This window comes from Pavona decussata, unplaced genomic scaffold (assembly GCF_977016875.1).
Source record: "Pavona decussata unplaced genomic scaffold, jaPavDecu1.1 SCAFFOLD_106, whole genome shotgun sequence".
NCBI lineage: Eukaryota > Metazoa > Cnidaria > Anthozoa > Scleractinia > Agariciidae > Pavona > Pavona decussata.
This window is the reverse complement of record NW_028145520.1, coordinates 1,960,118-1,969,822: the sequence shown is the minus strand read 5'-3', so window position 1 is coordinate 1,969,822 and position 9,705 is coordinate 1,960,118. Positions and strand designations below refer to the sequence as shown.

General features: G+C 39.1%; 1 pseudogene; it reads right to left on the bottom strand.

The window, feature by feature from the left end:
- Nucleotides 1–7,925: 7,925 nt before the first annotated feature.
- Nucleotides 7,926–8,898, bottom strand: LOC146471194 (uncharacterized; annotated as a pseudogene).
- Nucleotides 8,899–9,705: the final 807 nt, after the last annotated feature.

Sequence of the window (9,705 nt, the reverse complement as noted above, 5' to 3'; positions counted from 1 at the left end):
AACAGTCATTTAATTTATTGTCTGTAATCTCTTAAATTGCATCATGAGAAAAAATTACATTTTTGTATACATATTGTCTATCTCTCGTAATGTTTGGTTGAGTGCCTTTGTAATTAAAATCTGTTGGGCTGATAGTTGTTTTCTCCCTTATCAGTTTCTTCGTCAAAGCCTCTCGCTCTCTTTTATTTTTCTCCTTTTTTTCTTTTTTCCTTTTTTTCGGTTCTTGACTTTTCTCCCTTCTCTTTCTTTTTGATTTTCTTTGCTTTCTGTTTTTCCTTCCCTTATTTTCGCATCTGAAATGCGTGAGGAAATTGTATAATATCGGGTGATTTAATCTGTAACCTGTAAACATAAGAACCGTTATACTAGAAACAGACAGTATATGTCTTTGCTAGACTTTATATAAGAATTTTAATTTAAGTGAAAAACTGTTTGTGAGCTCACAATGAATTAATACTTAAATATTCAAAGGGTTAGAGAGATAAACCTCTTCTCTTCAGGAGTCCAGAAGGCTTGCATGGTCTCTTGGCCGCTAGGGAGGGGTGGGTGAAGCTTCTGTAAATAACGGAGTTGGGACTGGGTGGGAATCCGTTTTTGCAAATCTGCAAAATCCGCCAGAGAACCTACACGTTTCAAACCATTTGGGACCAATTGGCTGGACCCTACGTGCACTCTGCCCTTCAAGGATTTCAGCATTCTATTATTCTTGTTAAAAAATATACTTTGTGACTAACCTTGCCAGCTATAAAGATACCCGAGGCTTCCAGTTCCTCGGCAATGCCCTCCGTCTGTACGTCGGAAACGTTATGCTTGGTTGTTTGGTTGGTAAGTACTAATTGAATTGTACTACTTACTATCGATTGAAGTTAGAAACGAGATAGGGTGTAGTAAGACCTACCATTTTCCTGACTATGAAACACCGTTGTTAGATTTTTTCTTGGTCTCATGACAAAAACTAACGCGATTTTCAATCGCTATATCAAAGCGCTAATATGTAAATATGTAATTATTTGTTAAAATAATGGAAGAAAGCTCGCGCAGCGCAGGAAGGCAAAGACCGTTATTTTTGTTCATGTAGCTCTTTGAAAGTCAGAAAATCAGCGTAACTTTACTATTGAACTACGCTAAGCGCCAAGCATCTATTGATCTTACTTTGAAACGAACATCTTGTCTTGTAATTGACAACCTTGATGGAGAGTAAAAGGTCCGCTCGTTGGCGAATGGAGGTTAATAGATCTCGCCGTCGATCTCGCCCTGTAACTCCATTTTTGGAAGCTGAATTAAGTCAGTTGAATTTTCTGTATGGAAGACTGGCTGATCTTGAGATTAATTTGTACACCTTGGAGAGATTGAATGATGAGACTTACACATTTGTGGCTGGAGAAATGAAAAGTTCTGATTCAGAACCAAACGTGCAGTTGAGAAAGTCCAGGAATGACATTCGTACCTCTATGGAGGGAATAAGACGGGAGATAAATGCTATATGCAACCATCGTGAGTCCTTAATCTTAACTGAAGTGGCGAACCTGAGACGGAAGCACGATTTACCTAAATCGAGTAAGGTGAAACAGAAGAGTATCTTAAGAGGAAGATTTAATTCTTTGTACGAGATACACAGAACTTTGCAAAGTTTTGAAAAACTGAAGAAAAGGAGAGAAGCAACTTATAAGTTGGACGTGAATGACCGGAAGAGGCGAATAAGGTTAAAGGACCAAGAGGATAAGATATGGAGAGAACAACAAAGGAAACGAGACAGTGTGCATAACTTTACTAATTTTAGTATTGGCAAGGACCTGAAAACTTTTTTAGATAGGGGGGTGGAGGTTATGTACCCATCTGCTCTGAGTCATTTACCTCTCAAAAGACATTGATGAACTTTAAGAGACAAGCTGAGGAAATACTCTTGACTTTTTTTAAAAAGGTTACTGGCCAAAATAGTCGAGCTCCGAGATGCAACCAGTTGGGGAAACAACTGAAAAGGATCAGCAAAAGGACCTTACGAAGCCAGATCAGGTTGAATTTGAATCATCCTAACATTAGCAGGGTAAATAGAGATTTTATTTATACTGCGTTGCGTATGATTGATCGCTATAGGGCTACTTCTTTCAAAAAATTAAGATTTGAAATGGCATTTGGCAAGGCCAGAAGGGGAGACTCCAAACAAATGGATTATTTGAAAAATATCCTTAAAAGAGGTGACTGTATTTTAAGAGAAAGTGACAAAAAGTTGGGTTGGTCTCTAAATTCTAAAAATTGGTTTTAAAAAGGAGTATAAAAGGCAATTACTAACTGATTTTTATTCATGGGCTTGGGGGAAGGATGAGGAGGATAAGCTAACAAAACGCTGTAGAGAGAGCTTAAGAGTAGTAATAGAAAAACGTAGGCATTTCCTCAGTGAAAACCAAGTAGAAAGTTTAATCTGGGAGCAGACAAGGGTTATATCTTACCTAGTTTAAATTTAATGCCTAAAGTCCATAAATTAGCTGACCCAGCTTCCTTGGCTAATGAAGGTCTTCTTACTGGAAGACCCATAGTGACTGCACATAGTTGGTGCACCATGTAGGCATCCCGGTTTTTGCAATTGAAGTTTAGGGAATTGCTAAATAAGTTCACTGAATACTTAAGGGAGAGTGGATTGAAAAACACTATTTTAACAGGCAGTAGGGACTTATTAGAGTACTTAAGAAAATGTCATGTAGAGAAAGAAAAGGATTATTGCTTTGTGACTTTTGATTTTAAGGATCTGTATACCAACATTCTATATGAAGATGCCAGTAAAAGCTTACATGAGATTTCTATGCTATTGGGGCTTGAAAGTGGACGACTAGAATTTTATTTGGACCTGTATAAATTTTGCAATGATTGGAATTATTTTAATATAGGTGATGATATCTTTAAACAGGATAAGGGTGTTAGTATGGGTTGTTACTTTAGCAAGGAAATCAGTGAATTGGTTTTACTATATTATGAGTATAAGTATCAACTCATAACTGAGATGAGTAATGTGGAATTTTAGAAAATGTATGCTGATGATGGTCTTCTTGTGTTTTCTACTTGTGAGGATTTATTTATTGTTCAAGAAATGAAAAAATTAATGCTTTTTTATCCTAGTAATTTGATTATTAAGGTGGCTGTGAACCAAGCCATATGCAGTTTTTTGGATTTGAACTTAGCCCTGGATGATATCAGTGAGACATATGGAAAAATCCATTTCTTTACTTTTATTAAGAGATTTCATACATTTTCTTACCTGGATCCTATTTCTAATCATCCTCCTTTTGTATTTAGGGGTTTAATTAAGACAATGTATACGTTATTATAGAAACTCTTTACTATCCGAGGATTACACAAATACTTTAGGTTTGCTTAAGACTAGATTGCAAAAGTTGGGATATAGTCATGACTTTATTGACAGGGAGACGTACTCTTACGAGGAGGTTAGGAGGTATGGTGCTTTGGGGAAGAGAGGGAGGATTTTTTCAAAACAAAAGGTGCTTATACCTATAGTGTATGATAAAGGGAATGACATTTCGAGGCAGTTGAGCTTTTTTCTAAGGAAGGCGGCCAAGGGCATGTCTATGGCTCGTTCGATTTCCATCGTGTACAAGGTTCTGCCCAAATTAAGAAATAAAATAAGTACTAGGAGAATACTACACCATAAGCTAAGAGGAATTAAATTTGAGAAACTAGAGGCTGCTTAAATAAATCTGCAGAGCTGTGGACAAAAAAGAGGGGTTAAAAAAAATTACAAGCATTACCATATTTGTATATTTAGTGTATTAAGTGTTACTGGGCTGTATTTATAGTGCTATTTTGCTTTTCTTTAATTCCTGTAATTATTGTATTTACTCTTTTATAGAGAATAAAAGTATTAGATGGCATATTTTCTACTCTTTATATTTTATTCACTTATTGTATTCTCTTATGTTTATAACTTGGAAGATGACTATAAGCGGACAATGCTAAGAAAACCTTACGGGCCATGGTATTTTCCCAGATCCATCTCTAGCTCTGTCAGGTAGCTACAAAATCATAAGATAATGAAAACTACAAATGGTAACTCGTGCAATGTCCCTCTACAGCCGTGACCAATATCCATATGGACAGAGGGCTGGCGGAACAGACCCAAGAGAAAAAAGATATTAGTTGGAGATCTTAGGTCACCCTTGGTCCGCCATATGCTGGGACATTGGTCCGGTCATATGGTATCTATACAGTCTTTGTGTGTCAGATAAGAGGAGAGAGATGAAGTCTCTCTCTATAGCATTGCAGCTATAATATTAAAACATGAAGGGGCAACTTCTGATGTTTTAATATAGCTTTTAAAATTTTAATTTTTAAGCCCATGTGAGAAACTAATTTGTTTTGTAGATAACCGTGTCACTAGTAACACTAGTGAAGATAACCGAACCATACGGAAATGTAGGAAGGGATAGACAGACGGAAGGAGGAGTGAACATAAGGCCGAAACCACTAATGCCATTGAAAGATTAGCTAAGTAACCAGACAATTACCACATTTTTGGGATCACTTTCAGCTGCTTTTAGTCGCCAAGGCATATGTTCCCAATTTTGTCTAGGCAGTTCCTTAAAAAAAATCATTATGAAAATCATCACCCGGCAACAACCAGTTTTTCACTAAACGCTTTTCCAAGTATTTATTAAGTTTCCTAAACAAATAGTTAAGAATATCAAAGTGGGTTTTACCTTAATTTAGTAACCTCTTTAATTTGCCGGTGGTGTTTTGGCAAGTTGAGGGAAAGTGGGAAGATTTTTTGCGGTATTTTTGTGATCGGTTTCTAAGAGTAATCCTAGCCTTGACAATAGCGAAAACTATACCAACAGAACTGGTTGAGGCAATTGTGCCTGGTTAACTTTTATTATTTCTGCTGCTGTGTTTTGAAAGGTCAAAACAATATATTACCTGATAGTAAAAGTTAAGAAATACAGAAAAAATATGCCATACAATGAACACCTGGGCGCAGTTGTTCAAAGCCTGATTAAGCTTGTTCTGGGTTAACGTCAAGTTTGATTCTACTTTAACTTAAAATCAATAGTCATATTCCCAAGAGATGTTTGCTCTTCAGTTTTCACATAGATTTTCGTACCTTTTGCTTAAAGTCAGCTTGTAAAACAATTTTAAACCTTAGTTAACTTTTAAGCGGGCATTAGCGTTAATCAGCTTTTGAACAACCAAGATCTGAAGATTTGGGATTATGTACCCTCTCCCATAGATAGTAGTTGATCGCCTTGACACAGTCTTTCCATTCCTAGGCTTTTTCTTACGTTGGATAAAAAACTAAAATAAAATCCCTTTACCCTCTCTCTTTACTCCTCTCTCTCTTTACCCTCTCTCAGTATTCCCAGTGCTAGTTTACTCCCCTCCCTCCATATACACTTCGCCCAATAAGTTCATCCATTGAAAAGAAACTTTCTAACTAGGAGGACAAAAAAATTTTTCCCAGATTTTGCCCTCGAGAAAAGTTCCTCAATAGTTTGCCCCTTAGTAGGTCTCTCCCCTTCCCACCCCTCATTTTGCCCTCTGAAAGTGCCCTCCCACCAATCCAACATTTAGATCCTCCCCCATGTCCTCACTAGCTGCCCTACCCAAACTAAAATTGGAAGCACCCCTCCCATCCCCCCAGTGGCCATTGCATTTCCCAAAGTTGTGGACAACCCCCCTTTTGTAAATCAAAGGAGGCCTTGCTGAGATCATCATCATCATCACCATCATCCACAATACGGCAAGACGCTTCCTTCCCACCTCCAGCGTTCCCACCCATTTCCCCATTTGTTTTTATCCCCATTTGTCCCTGAAGTAAAACCCCCCAAATTGGCAGGTACCTCCCCCAAACTGCAGCTGTTCCCAGTACGTAAACTAAAAGTACCACCCACTACAGTATTCCCTTACCCCCAAAATTTAAAGAACCCTCTCCCATCGCCCCATTAATAGAACTCTCCCTACTTACCCCCTGAAATTCCCATCCCTGGAGTCCCGATCCCATGGTTAAAAATGTGTTTATTTGGTTGATACTATGAATGATTTGTGTTTGGTATTTTAAAATGTTAAGTAAAACTTGGTTGGTAAAAGACATTTGCTGAAAAAGGGTCTGGATGGTCGTGGGTGTGATGGTGAAAGAAGGTACATGAGGTACCTGAAAAGGTAATGGTATTGGCGGTGTTATTTCCAGTGATGAAGATGGTATCCCTGGCGATGCTCCTGTCAGCTGGTGTTGTTGACGCTGCTGTTGTTTTTGGTGTTAGAGAAGCTGGTAATGGTGGTATTGGTGCTGATGGTGTTCGGGATTCCAGTGGTGGTGGTGGTGCTGATGCTGTTTGGGCTGATGCTTCTGATTTTCTTGGTGGTGGTAGTGGAGGGATGTAAGCTATGATTTCGGGAATGGAAATCTCCCACTCCACTGCCCAGCACTCTTGAGGCTTGTCTATGGATTGTCCAGCAAAAAGGTCAAGTCCATTAAAATATCGCAGTTTATACACTTATGAAAATATCAACTTCTTTCTACTCGAAAAGACAAGAGTGAGAGTTAACAAGCTGCTGCTCCTGGGAAAATTATTAAAGTGGGTTCCACTTCTATCTTACAGTGAATTCTTACACAACTCCATAACAATAAAAGACGAGTCTCTTGTAACACACAGGTAATTGATCATCACCTGTTTTTTATGAGAACACTTACTTTGTAATAATAATAATAATAATAATAATAATAATAAAAATAATAATAATAATTTAATTCTTATATTTCGCACTTTCCATGAAATGATCAAGCGCGCACTGTGTAATTTGATGACGAGTCCCCACACCCTAGATCCCTCCCAATTTAACATCACGTATGCGCCTCCTTAATTTAACACTTAAACCTTTGCAAACATTGGCTGTAGGGGCTGTGCCGACTTTTTTCCCATCTGGGAAGTAAAACACAGCGTATTTGTATATCTTGTTAAGTATTTGTGAGCTCGGCATTGATCTAAAAAACAGTTAAATAAAAGATTATGATAAGGATCATCAGCATATGGTAGCTAATTGAGAACGGCCATGACCATTATGTTAAGTCTGTTGTAATATTTTTACGGGCTTAGGTTTTTTTTTCGCTTTCTATTGTCACCATGTGGAGAGAAACGGGAAAGAGATATAAAGCTATACTGTAAACTGCCGCTTATAAGCCTTGGCTTATACAAGTTCGTAAGGGGTTCTGGGTGGGCTTATAAACGGTGAGGGGTTATCCGGATGGGCTTATAAGTGGATGAAAATGAATGTTTTGAAATGAGCAACAGCACTGTTGATCAACGTAATATTTAAATTTATTACTCTTACAATTGAAGCCTTAAAAAGGCAGCAATAAATCGAATTCAGATAAATTTCAAAACAAAAGCAAAACTGTAACAACACAAACTTAACTGGAACCGAACAAAATGGAAGTTCAGAGCTCATCCCCGCCGTCATTAGTTAAAGTTTTAATGTCTAGTTCACAGCAGAGAAGTAGAGAAGTAGAACAGCTTAATCTATTTACAAAGAGATTCCTGAAAGTTTACTAGACATGCTGCAACGACTACCAGTTGAGTTGAAAGGGGGGTAAGAGACAATGGTATTTTCCTCCCAACAAGCCTAAACTTTTTCAGGCATTCATTGAAACGCTCAACATGGATCCTTGCTTTGGCAATGCGCCGGGTTTCCAACTCCTCTGCTGCAGTTAAACTACTTCTTCCTTTTAAGAAGGAGGGTATCTTAAGTGTCACTTGTCTAGGGTTTAACAGTTCACGAACCGTAAATCCAATATCTGCCATTACCACATCACCTGGATTGAGATACTTCAAAATTCTTACAGTCTTTTAAAATATGTACATCATCAATATCACCCTCCAACAAATCGGAAACAAAACATGCACCACCATTTGGGGTTACTGCAATCAGCCACTTGAAAGTGTTACTATGCTTGTACTCACGATTTTTGATTCCTGGTCTTTCATTGTCGAAACTTCATCCTTTAAAATCATTGTCTCTACTTTTCGCAGACAACATATACTTCGTGAACACAGTTTGCGTTCTCTCATCCAAGACCATTTTCCCTGGAACAGGGCTCTCATAAACTGGCAGATAAGTTGCACTTTCCTCAAATTCGTCATGTACTGTATTAAAATCGCTCAGTTCTTCGCATGGGTCTTGTCCATCGGCTATTTTTTCTGTCTTTGCGGGAGCTACTGGCCTTGCTCTTGATAGCAGGCGCTTTTATTCTCACTGACGCGCGGCTCGCTTGTGCTGGAGTAAAATTCACCTTTAGCGGATCGGGAAATTCCTTGGTTGGTCCCTTTTCTCCAGGCCAGTGAAGGGCACATGTATATGTGTTTCTGGTTACATTCTTTTCTGTGAAGAACTGCCGCGCACACGCTACTATCCACCTTCTGCACTTATCAACATCTTGGGAAGGCTTCGGAAATGGAATGAAGACTTGCTTTCTGGATTCGTTCCCGGCTATGCCTTGTCGTTAAAACACTGTTGCTTGTGTTTTGAACATTACGTCAAATACCATAAAGTTCTTCAAAGCTCTTGTAAAAGCCATCCATAAAGGTTTCAGCAACTTTTAAATCGTCCCTTGAAATGGGATGGTGGAATGTAATCACAGCTCTCTGGCTTATTTGCTGGCCGTGCTTCATGACAGTATAGTCTGTGATGAACTCCGTTGAAGAAGGATCAAGTAATGGACACTAGCCAATGTTGGTGGAGCAGGAGATGTTTGGATACAAATGTACTCCAACTGGGTACAAGCTGACAAGTAGCTCCCTCTAGGGTGGTTGTATCGATGAGTACATGTGATGGCTCCATTTGAAGAATCGCCCAGATAGTGTCATCCACAACCACAACCACAACCACAACCACAACCATTCCCTATGCACAACACCACGAAAATCTGTGACCACAGGCCATCTACAATGCATTGAACATTCCTGTACCTTGTTCAGTGGGCCAGACAATTGCAGGGACCTGCACCTTCTTTGGTCGGCATGTGAAGTCGACGGGGGCTGGGGGTCATACAGCTTGCGCTGATAAACCACTATCATAATGGCATGTGTCGTGTTCTTACCATCCAATGGCACTTCATTTATATCATTGTGATCAGCAGTAGTTTGGATGAAAGGGCAAGGCATATGGTTTAAAATTTCTTGCCTCATCGGCAATCATAAAAAACAACAAGGTGGGTTGCTGGCAATCTCTTTTTGCTAAACAACTGCTTCAGGTACCCAGCCAAGTCATTTCACAAATTGTTGAGGTCATTCTTGATGTTTCCAAAGTTAAAATTTTGACAAGTGCCGTAGTCAATCAGCCTTTTACAGGTAGCTGTTAAACGGGGTGCCCCTTTAAGCAGATCCTCAAACCCAATCAGGTCCCACGCCTGGGCAATCAAGATTGTCCCAGATGAATTAGACGGTCGTCTGAGCCTCTCATACAAATCACGTGCTTCCTTTTCACCATTGCACAAGAACATAGTCACTTTCAATGGCAAAAAGAAGGTGTAGATCTTCTTGTAGATAACCTTCTCTGTGTCCTAAACCAAGGGATCGAGCAAATTCCCTCCAATCATAGTCTGTCTTTAAGTTCTCCACCTTGCCATCTCCTTGATCTTCGTCTCCTCCCCATTTGTGTTTGACAGATTCCCTCAATCCCTGATTCCTTATTCCTTAAGTCACATGC